Raw genomic sequence first — 11,889 nt, 5'->3', positions numbered from 1 at the left:
CGCGCCTCGCCTCGCCTCACAGCGCGGGGCTGGGGGGGGGGCTCGGGGGTTTGGCTTCACCGGGAAGCGGCTTCCCCAGGAGCTGAGCCCGAGGGGGGCTAACGCAGGGGCGGCCGGGGCCCGCGCCCGGGCCCTCACGGCTGCCGTCCCGACCGGGGAAAGCAACTTTCCCCCACCCGGCAGCGTTTAGACTGCTGAAGGTTTCTGCCTCAGTTCGAGGTCAGGCGGAGCTGTGTGGGGAGCACACCCCAGCGTCACACCGCGGCCGCGCCTCGGGTCTCTCGCTGTGCCAGGAGCTGCCGGGGGTTCTTCCACCACAAACACCGCACCAGCAGCGAATAGTGACCCACCTGCTCGCGCCCCTGAACAAAACAAGCTCAAAACATAAACGGGATGTAAAATGCGTAATACAGAGAATACCATGAAACCCACAGAAGTCCTAGTGGTGTTTTGAGGCCCCCATCTCCTTGTGAAACACTTGCCACTGATAGCTGTAGACCCTGGCAGCCTGAGAACTTGAACTGTATCTATTAATACTTGAACAAAAAAAAAAAATTAGATGATGCGTGGATGAAGAACGACAAAGACCAGATCGCTTCCACAGGGGAAAGATTACAGCTCCACATGCAGAATTCCTGATGTGCTCACAAACTTTCTTTACAACAAAAGGAATGTATTCTTTTTCCAATACAATAAACATCACTTGTTCTTATACCAAGGAGATCCACGTAACCCATTGCCACTTATGTCTGGAAGTTGCTCAGCCATTCCTCCCCATAGATCTCTAAAGCAGCAATCCTCTACAAATCTGAAGGATTTCAGACTAAATGCTACTCTGAGCATTCTCTTTTTTACAGAGAATGATGCCCACCTTAATTTTCCAGGCAAAATCACAACAAACTGAAAAAACCACAATCAACCTCGGATTTCAAACTGTCTGCCAGTGGGTATCCTCCCCACCAAGGCTGACCTCTTGGTGGGAAGTTCTTGACATTACAATTGTGATTGCCAAAAGTCTGATACCCTGTGGACTTCCCAGACTTGGTTACTTGTGGAGACCAGCTACAGCTTTCGTCAGAGTTCCTATATTATAATTTATGTTACATTTTCATTTTGTTGTTGCAGTATGTGATTCTGGTATACATTACTAAGAATTCGTCATGATAAATTCTGGAGAACGAGATGGTCAATATTTAGAAAACAGACAAGGCAAGGGAGAAGACAATTTCATAGAGAATTTCTAATCTGGTACTTGCTTTCTCTGATCTTTCTAGTCAGAAAAGATTTTTACAGAACTCTTTCACTACAACACCCTGGGGCACAGAAAATGAAAATTCCCATTTACCTCTCAGCATCAGACTTGCCATGTACAGCTAGGAAAAAAAAAATATTAAGTCATCTATGAAATTAGGAAACTCAGTGAAAGTCATTCTGAGTTCATGACATAGTTCTAGGGTATTGTAGGTTTTCTTGTCACCCCAACTCCTAATTAATCAATCACTTTCAACAAAGCAAAAATGCATTAGAACTGGACAGCTCTTTCACTCCAGCCTATGGCATGATTAATCCCACATGCAATTCAATTGAAATTCATAGAAAAAGGCACATTGTTCTTCTCCTGAACACAGCCTAGCCTGGTCTCCAAGTCCCAAGACTATAAATATTGTGAACAATAACCACATTGGTAGGTGAGGCACTCTCAAGGAAGAGTTACAAGAACTGCTCTGCACAATACGAGAAGGAGCAGTAACGGAGAAGCCATTTCCAGCAGTCAGTGGAGGTGTTCCTGTTCTGGCATAAGCAGTAAGAGAATTCTGCAGAGCTAGAGATTTATGTTCCCTTGCTGTGACACCAGCATTAAGGTTAGAAAACTTATCTCTAACAGAAGTCTGGAAAAAGACAATACAGTGCTCTATAGCACTATCATTCACCCCTTGAAATCTGAAGGCTTTGAACTTTCACATTCATTTATTTTTTTATACTATCAAACTAGAACAATAGTACTTCTATTTCTTCTGCAAGCATGTCCAATACAGGGCCCTGAATATCAAAACCACTATTGTGGGTAGAAACCCCCATTTTTGCTGCAGTCTGTGGTTAGCTCCCCAGATAGCTGGGAGTAACCTATAAAAAAAAAAAAAAAATGTGTGCTTGAGTGTCTAGTACCAGTGCTTTCAAAGATCATTCTTCCCGCATGTCAGACAACGTGCTTTTGTAATGCTAGTATATGCCTGATGTATGCAATATGAATAAAAAGAAAATTTGTTTCCTTTATGTAATTCTGTTATCTAGAGCAACTTTCATGGGGTGTTTACTTCTGTATGATGACCTGTTAGGCCAGTGGGTTATTCACACAAATCAAAGTAATCCCTAAGTGTTAGGAGTGAGACTAGAGACAAAACTAAAACATGAGGTACTGGTGTTTAAAAATAAGTTGTTAACTTCAGACAACTTCCTTTCCCTGTGTGCTGGTCTCTGAGTAATGGCTCAAATACTGGAAAATATGTGGTAATGTAAACTGGCATGAAGGAGCACGCATGGAAATTCATTTGTCTTTATCTGGGGTCCATAGAAGATAGATGAAGATACATTCCTTCTTCCAAAATTTATATCAGTTTTTATTTAAACAGAATGGGATATATGAGAGTAGAGGAAGTCAACCTACAACATTTTTCCTAAAATTGTGCTTAACATGACATATAATCCTACAGGCTAATGTAACTTTACATGTCCCTTCTTAATCAGATGAGTCCAAGTGATCCTAGCTGCAAGATGACTTAAAGATGTATCCAATTCTTTACACAATGCACAAAAGAACCCAGACTTTCCCTCATGTTATTGGCAGAACTGACCACACCTATGACACTTATCTGGTACAAATTGAAACTGAAAGGTGTTTAGGTATGGTTGGCAAATAAAAAAAAAAAAAAAAGAAAAAGAAAAAAGAAAACTCACACCCAACATAAAGAGCTCTCCAAAGAAGAATCTCAGAGGGCTGTCTTACTGCATGGATAGAGCAAAAGATAGCATGGACCTAAAACCAAAAAGGCATGTAGTTCTCTTAAGTATGTACCACATACCCCGATTTATATCTGTCATCCTTCTACTATTCAGGCCCTGTGGGATTAACTAGGGTCTGAATGGGGATGATATACACAATTTCTTTCAAGATAAACAGAATGCTTATGAACTACATGTTTGCTTTTGACAGAATTTTACGACCAGGAGTAATTCAGAGAGAGGCTGCATACTATCCTCAGTTCACAAACACCAGCTCTGTTAATACCCTTGAAGGTTCAGGACATAGATGCCATGTGATCTCCATATGCACATACACAAAACACCTTTGAGAACCTGTTAAGCGTTTCACATATAGTATATATGACAAATGAGACCTGTAATTACATCACTATCTAATTTCTTTGCTTCTCATAGTTTTATTCACGCAGGGGAAACATGCAAATCTCCCTGCAGCCCTGTCAGCTCCTTCTCCTGTCTATAATTACCGACAGCACTCAACACCTCAAAAACCACTTGGCTAATAAAGACGCTCCTGCACTTCAGTGACTGCGGGATGGACTTATAATCAGCTAGTACAGCCTTCAAGTAAAGCCTAAGATTGGGCTAACAGATACTACAATTCATTAAAGTTCCACTGAATGAAATTAAAATGCAACACTAGGAAAGCTGACAGTGTCTTACTGCAGCTTCTGCGGTACAATGTTCCAAACACAACAGCTTCGTAAGCAATAAAACCATTTGACAGATTGTATCAGACAGTTGTTTATTACAGAGGTGAATGACCTTGGACTGACAGAGAGTGGGCAAAAGCAACACAGAAACACTCTCTTGTGAAAGAATCAGAAGTCTTTCTTACTGCCTTAAAAGATTCTGAGGAATGTTATTTTCTTCATCTTTAATATATTGCCTGCTTATATAAATCTTCCTAACCGTGTTTGTAAAAACTATTTTGCTTTAAAGGCCACAGAACCATCAGATGCTGGTAACAGTTTTCAGATGTTATTGACCCAAGTCCTCTTTGAAACTGTACCCTGTTACAGTCCCTGTTACTGTTCCCAGTACCCCTCCCACTAACAAATGTTTCCATGTGGAAAATTCTTGCATATATTAAATTCTTATGCATTTTTCATTTTTCTATCGGTATGTAAAATTAAGCGGAACTGTGTTTACGTGCAACTATTGAGGAAAAGCTTCTTTAACTATTTCGAGAAAAACCTTTTTCCCAAGCTACTTATTTACTTACTTTGCTTCTGTTGCGTTAATACTAACACCATTTGAAATTGATTTGCTACATCCAACGTGGGAAAGCGAGAATATAAGCACACACTAGCTACGCATATTAATATATGGTTAAAACGAGAGTAGAGAAAGCAAGCAATTGAAATCAGAAACATTAGTCTCTGTACCGTTCCTCACAAACTCCAATATAAACTAGAGCTGAATACTTTAAATGTTACACTTCCATAGTGGAGCTGGGTAGAGAATTCTGACTCTTTTGTTCTGCCTGGTGAGCATTTGTCAGCTGTCCCTCCTCCCAAAAAGAGAATGTTTAATCTAAAAAAGTTATGAGATTTCCTGGTAACCCAAGTGGCACAGTTTTACCATCCAGGCACCTTGCCACGTGAATTATGGTACATCATTCCAGCTATTACATTAGACATCTAAAAACTTACCACAACTCTAAACATGTTTTAATACAATTCAAAATGGCACAGGAAATTTGTGCTTATGGGTACAGCCTTAAAACCCTAAAACAAACCAACCAAAAAACCAGATCCAGTAACATCAAGCAAAGCAAAATAGAGATGCAAGTTCTGCAACTGCTTTTGCCCAACTTCCTAGCTTTGCAGACTAATCTTGTATTGAAGAGAGGATTAAATGGCAATTTTTAAAAAAATGAACCTTGCTTTTTACATGAAATACATTTTGAACTATATATCCACTTAGGAGCAAACTTACCAGTGGAGTTAGAAGCCCATCATTCTCCTCTGTTGATGCCATCCAGTATAGTACACGCTACCTGTTATGTGACAGATGAGCACTTAACCAGCACCTGGTCCAAAGGGAAGTTTGAGTCTGCAAGGTAAAAAATAAGCAACCTTGAATTATTTTATACCAGATCTCAAAATAATAATGCTGGCAAAGCAGACACAGCCAAATGTGTGTCTGCCTAAATTCACAGTGGACAGGAAATGCAAAGAAACACAGAGTACAGAGACAGCCAAGCTGTCAGGAAGATGGGTCACATCCTAGATATCTCTGCCTAGCACTGCACTCAACCACCCCCAACAGCTCTTACACAAGCTTGTTTAACCCTCATAAAAAATATCCAGAACTAAGACAAGTCCAGCAGGCTCTGTTCTACCCCATGAAACTACATCTAATTCAATTTTGCATTGTTAAACATGTCATAAACACCTGGCCAAAGAAGTGTAGATATATCCTTGATCTGGCCAGGGCAGTCCCAAAATGCAGCTCCTATAAGAGTCAGGAGACGATTTCATCGTGCCTTATACTAGGACAGAGAATTTCCTATCCCCACTTTAAGTATGTGCCTGACTGTTCATCCCCAACATGGCAGAAGAGAAAAAACCCTATCTAGTTCAGCACTTGCACCAGGTCACAACTTAATGCAGGCATTTTTCCCCCTCCAGCAGGAGTTGCTAGAGGGAGATCTTTCTGACTCTGCCACATAATAATGCCAGGGAGCAAGCTCCGGTCAAATGACATTCCAGAAGCAGGACCCACATATATCTAGTAAAAAAATTGGTTGCCCTGGTCTCTAGTGCATGGACTGCTTCAGAGTCGTCTGAAAACTAATCCAGCTACAGCAGCCCAGAGCTCCCATGGGCTAATTCATTCTGCTCCTAGCTAATAATTCTGGGCAACGTAATTAGCCTATACAGAACCTGGTGCTGTCACACCAAACTGCTGCTGGTCCTGGCAGAAATACTGGAAAGGTAGCTCAGGCATCTCTATATTATACCAATCTGAATTAGAATAGCTCAAAGAGCAAAGAATATTTCTGGACTGCACAGACAAGCAGGCATGGGCCAGAGTGTCCTCCAACTTACACCAGCTGATGCTTCCCTTTCACTCTCGAGAACTGACCACCAAGGAGTTCCAAGCACAGAAGATAGGAAATTCATTCCCCAAGGCATGCCTCACCTTAGGGCTACAGAAAGAGAAGAGGTCATAGCATTTGATATCTTGGCTCTCCATCACTAGAAGCCTTCCCTCTACATGACTGACTCCATTACCAACAAAACATGTCACATCATGCCATGAGACTAAGCAGGACTGGGGTTTTTGTCCCCCATTACACCCAACCAGAGGTCAGTAAATACTCATCCTGTGATCTTATTTTCAATGAGTTTATGAGCAGGCAAGAAATGAGAAGCTGTAAGCCATCAGCTGGTGGGATCCCCCCTACACCTGGAGAATTGGGTTATTTTCACCCAGCTAGGCAGAGATAACACTGACAATAAATTTGAAGAGCTTGGGGAAAATGGTGAACAGCTGTCAATTCTTAAAGAGAGTAATGAAACCTGAATAAGGTTTCAAATTCTTAACATACCATAAAACATGATTTCCTTTTACAGACAAATTTAGGTAAGATGATCATGTAATTATATGTCACTTGCTGCTCAGCACTTTATATATAGCTCTGACTTTTTACTACTCTTGAGATGACTTGAAAAATCTGCCAGCTGCGCTTGACCTCCAACTAAAAGATTAATCTTGCTGTGCAAAGTGTAACTTGCATGGAAGAAAAAAGGGAAATATCCTTCACCCCAAAAAACCTCGAGTCAAAAAGCCTAGTAATAAAAATAATAACAACCCACGCCACAAGAACTGAATTATTAAAACCACTTTTTTTTCCCCTGAACACAAGCAAAAGGAAATTTTGGCTCTAAAAGAAAGCATTATTTTTGATGGACAGTTTGTCTGCCTGAACAAACTTAACTGATCAAATAAAGTTACATTGAAACATGATATGAATATAAGCTTTGTATGAATGTCATACTGTAGCCCACTGGGCTCACTGTGGCTTCACACAGTGGCACCCTCTGGGAGGTTTAGCTAAGTCCCTGTTGAACACATGCAAACTGGAATTCTGCAGAGACTTGCAACTTAGCCACAGTCAAGCAGATTTTCAGAGGTATATTTGTTGCATATAAGACACAGCCTCTCATTTCCAGTCCCTGTTCTAAACCTGAATAGTTTAATTAACAATTTATATTTTTCCTAGACAATCTCTACTTGAAGTTTCAAAACAAACAAACAAAAAAAAAGCCTGTTCTAACAACCTTCAAGTCCACATACTGAAACTTCACCAAAGTCAAAACCAGCTCAAAACAGTCTTACTAAGATTGTGTGACATTTCCTGTTAGTAGAGGCAGAGCCTATAAATCAAAAAAGCCTTTAAAAATAGGTGGGTTTACCTTCTTTTAAACAACACCAACATCTCAAAGCAAAGAGACAATGTAACGGTGTACAGTATTGCTTCAAACTGAATATATCACACATATACTGTACAAATGCAACCTCTCTTCATAGAGGTTTCCTTGAAAACAGATACTTTATTCAGAGAAAGTAAATAGTAAAATTACTCTCTAATGCCAGACGTATTGGATTTGTCTCCAACCATGCAGTCCTATTACTTTGTCTGGTCTTGCGCATCTCCAAAGTTTTGATTGATAACAGAAAAGACTGGTCAATGTTTCTATCTCCGTTGCCCTTTCAGGAATGAAAGGAAGAAAGCGAAACAAACAGACCTAAGCACCTTTTAACATATTTTACCACAAATTAAGTCAGAAGCCTCAGTCCTGCAACCAGACCAAATGGCAAATCCTTCTCTCCTCACAAAACATCACTAACATGAGTTATGCTTTATGCTGGTAAAGAAGTCTGTTCACTGAGCATGGGGCTGTGGCAGACCCAGACACCCACATCATCATTTAACTGTCAGGTTTATAGCAGAAGTAAATACTCCTGACCTGCATCCATCTCTAGGTTAATACATATTCCTTCTCAGTAAAGCTAATGAGTTCATCAACAGCATACTGACAGGTGTATGTCTGTTTTGAAGATACACATACTAAAAGAGAAATAGATACTTATATACATATAGAGATATTTTCTTCTTGCTTCTGGAGGCTTTGGAAAACGATGATATAGATCAGTAACATTTTTTTCCCCCTTCAGTTTCTGGCAGCCTCCTCCAGCATACATTGATCTTGCTTTGGAAAATCCATAACTTATCATCCAAATACACAACCATTTGCCTGAAAAGCATGACTACTCTCACACTGTAATGCTAACTAGTCAGGAAGGAAAGTTATTAGCATAAACAAGATTTAAATAATAAAAAATAAAGATGAGAACTTCTGCAAGGAAAACCAATGACGTTTTATACCATTGGATTAGAATAAATGGGCTTTAAAGCAAGCATAAATTATACTTTACACATTTCAATTTACACCCTGTTAGAGAAATGTGCAGGTGATCTCAGGCCTCATTTACTTGGAAAAATTGCACTGGTTTAACTTCATCCAGTTTTCAGCTGCTGTCATTAAAGCTGTATAAAATTACTATGTTGATTTAAGAATGTTTGATTGCAATTTATCCGGTATCAAGAGGATATCTTTTCTGTCCTAAAGCAAAACATGAACGCATATCAAAATAAGCATCCACACCAATTAGTTGCACTTGCACAACCTTTTCATAGCCTTAGCACAAATGCAAATGAGAATATACTCATCATACTGCTGACTCTTCTCTGATCCTTATAACACACACCTCATTTGATTACAATAACTAGATTTTGCTCTATCCAAATCGAATTAACTGTTTGTAATATCTTCTGCATAGAAAACTTTTGCCCTAATTTATTCTAACTTGACTGTGTCTGAAACAAATAACCTTCCACACAATTAGGGAAAAAGAGGCATTTAAAAAAAAAAAAAACACACCACCATCAAAAAAAACAGCTCAGTGTTTCGTACTTGATAGTGTGGTATGGCTGCATTCTTTTTATAGTTGCTTTAAGTTTGATCTAGTAACATGACAGTAAAGCGGGGTTTTTTTTAAAAAAAAGTGGTCTATTAATTTTGCCCAAAATCAAATCATTAACAAATAATGACAGCTGTGTCAACACATATTGCTTTAAAATATATGGCCTAAGATAGAAATCTCTACTTTAATTAAATTAGTTTAAACCCCATGCATTTTGGCATAAAATCTTATGTTGATACAAATGAAAAATATGCCTGTACCAATGGGGGGGGGGGAGAAAAACACCCAGACAAAATGTCTTCCTCAATACTCAGAAGGTTGTATTACAGTTATGATCCCACCATTAAAATAGGCAAGTCTTGGGGTACTTACAGCTAAAATAATATCTGCAGAGCTGAAGATGTATGATGCATGCTCACTGAAGACAACAGAAGTCAAGAGCAGCCATGCCTGTTCCGCATTCTCTCAAGATCTTTGAATAATTGAATCAAACAGATCTGACCCTCCACATCTTAGCTACATGAGACTAGTTCCTAAGAGCTAATCAATTGATCATATTTTTTTCTGAAACGTAGCATGTAAATCTTTCACTTAGCCTCTATTTTCCAGAGAACAATCGTGTGTGCGTGAACATTTTAATTTATCTTCCTCCTAAAAATCAGAATCACCTCCCTTCAACACACCACCTTCTTTTCTTTCTGGAGATTCTGCCCATCTCCTGTAGTCTTCCAAGGATTCCATCCTCACAACATTTTAGAGCACTAAGACTTGGCAAAACCAGGATGCTAGTATTCAGCAGTTGAAAGACATTTTTTTTTTTCCTCTTTTGGGCCTGGATTTGAGAGTATGTGCATGGTATTAAACTCTTCATTTCTATTCTAATTTTCTGTTGATAAACAGATACTTTTGATAATGTTACCACCTATAATCATAAGAATACATGAGCACAAATACTAAGTGAGGTGAAGATACATGCAACATAGTCTTAATGTTTCTTAAATGTGATTATTATCTGTCTCCTCCTGCACGGCTCTCCTTTTTATGGGGCAAGCCTGTGCATCCTCTCCACAAAATCCATTACATTACACTGCACTGCAGTTATGCTGCACTTGTAACTAACTTTAGCATAACTACACTGTGTCTGGAACCTGTGAAGATTTATGGATGCACTTGACTTAGCAGTCTCCTTGAAGCTTTAACTACTTCTTGCACAAAGTTATTCACTGGGGTAAGTCTTCACAGGCACAAGTTCAAGGAACACAGGATGCAGGAATTGTGTCTTGCCAGGACATAATGCTAAAATAACGATATGCAAGTAGTGAATGACATTCAAACAGAAGAGGCAGTGAAAGTATACGTTAAAATATGACTCCTTCCTCATAACTTTGTCCATAATGTTACTAAGCAACATGAATTTGCAGGCATTCTATTGCTGCAATTACAGTGATCTCTCAGATAAAATTGGTACAGCTTCAGTCTGCAATCTAAGTAATTTCTGAACCCTATAATCAGTTTTACTGAAAGAAGGGATCAGACTATTTCATTTCACAAAGAGTAAATAGACTGTTCATTTATAGTGTTTTTCATATTCTCTGCATTTTCTAATATGAAATTAAATATGTGTTTGCCTTTGTCCTCTGTTTTCTGATATATTAAGCAGCGGATGGCCAGCCAAGAAATCTCAATAGCCTAAGGAACTGAACCATATGTTACAGAACTTACTGCACAATTGCTGGGTTAATGACAACAGTCTCATAGAAGCACAGCATAAATACCATCAGTGATGGAACCACTGGCAGGTCATTCTGTAGACTGCCAAACAGTATGATGTCCAAATGAATCTGCTGACCAAACATGGCAAGGTGAATTATATATGGTAATCAGCATAAAGCAAGAGCACCATAAAGCCAATCAGCCTGTTTATTCTGGGAACTTCTTACTGATAAAAATTGTACACAGAAGAAATACGGCATTACAGCCACCCAGTGTGTCACTGCACCATCTGGCAAGCTCGTGATGTGTATCTTGCATGAATTAAAGACTACAAACATTTTTTGACCAGCCTGCCAGGAAACACCATCACTCTAAATCAATGATTATTCACCCCACCTGAAGGACCTTACATTTCTAGTCTACCCTTAGTTTCCAGTGTGTACAATTGAAGAATTTCTCACAGAAATCCATTTTTGGCAACTAACTGAAGGTACCTTCATGCCTCCTCTAGATCAAATTTACAAAAATTGAAACAGCTACAAAACTTCTTGTGCATTTCAGCAGAATTCAGAATCAGCATGATAACACTTACAGAATAGTACATCAAACTATGACAGATCTCTATCATTGCAGTGTAACATACATCTTTGAGTGACAAAATTATAAAATAAGACCTTAGAGACTTGATCATGCACATCTGAAGTCAACAGGAGTTTTGCCTCTATTTCAGTGGGAAGGAGTCAAGAGTTAACTACTATAGGCAATGTTTCCAGAACTGTTAAAAGCTTAGCAGTTCTCACTTAATAACAACAATAATGAGGAATTGCTGGGTGCAGATTGAATTTGAAGTCTCGCTTAAGATTTGCTTCTCATGTCCTACTGAGCACCAATATCTTTTGAAAATCTGGATGCCTATTGGTAGATCTAAATTCAGGTAATAGGTCCCTTTGAAATTCTGCTCCAAGATGTACACTAAAACGTATTACAGTTTATTTACACACCATTCTTAAAACACAAGCTACTCAGAAAAATCTAAAGCCATAGAGACACATTCGCTCTTAAAAATCTACTGCCAAATCTTAAAGAGTTCATTATTTTCATGATTGATAATTTCAGCACATCATCCACTGCATTCTG

The sequence above is a fragment of the Strix aluco genome, chromosome 5, assembly GCF_031877795.1.
Source record: "Strix aluco isolate bStrAlu1 chromosome 5, bStrAlu1.hap1, whole genome shotgun sequence".
NCBI classification, from domain to species: domain Eukaryota; kingdom Metazoa; phylum Chordata; class Aves; order Strigiformes; family Strigidae; genus Strix; species Strix aluco.
This window is presented reverse-complemented; position numbering follows the sequence as displayed.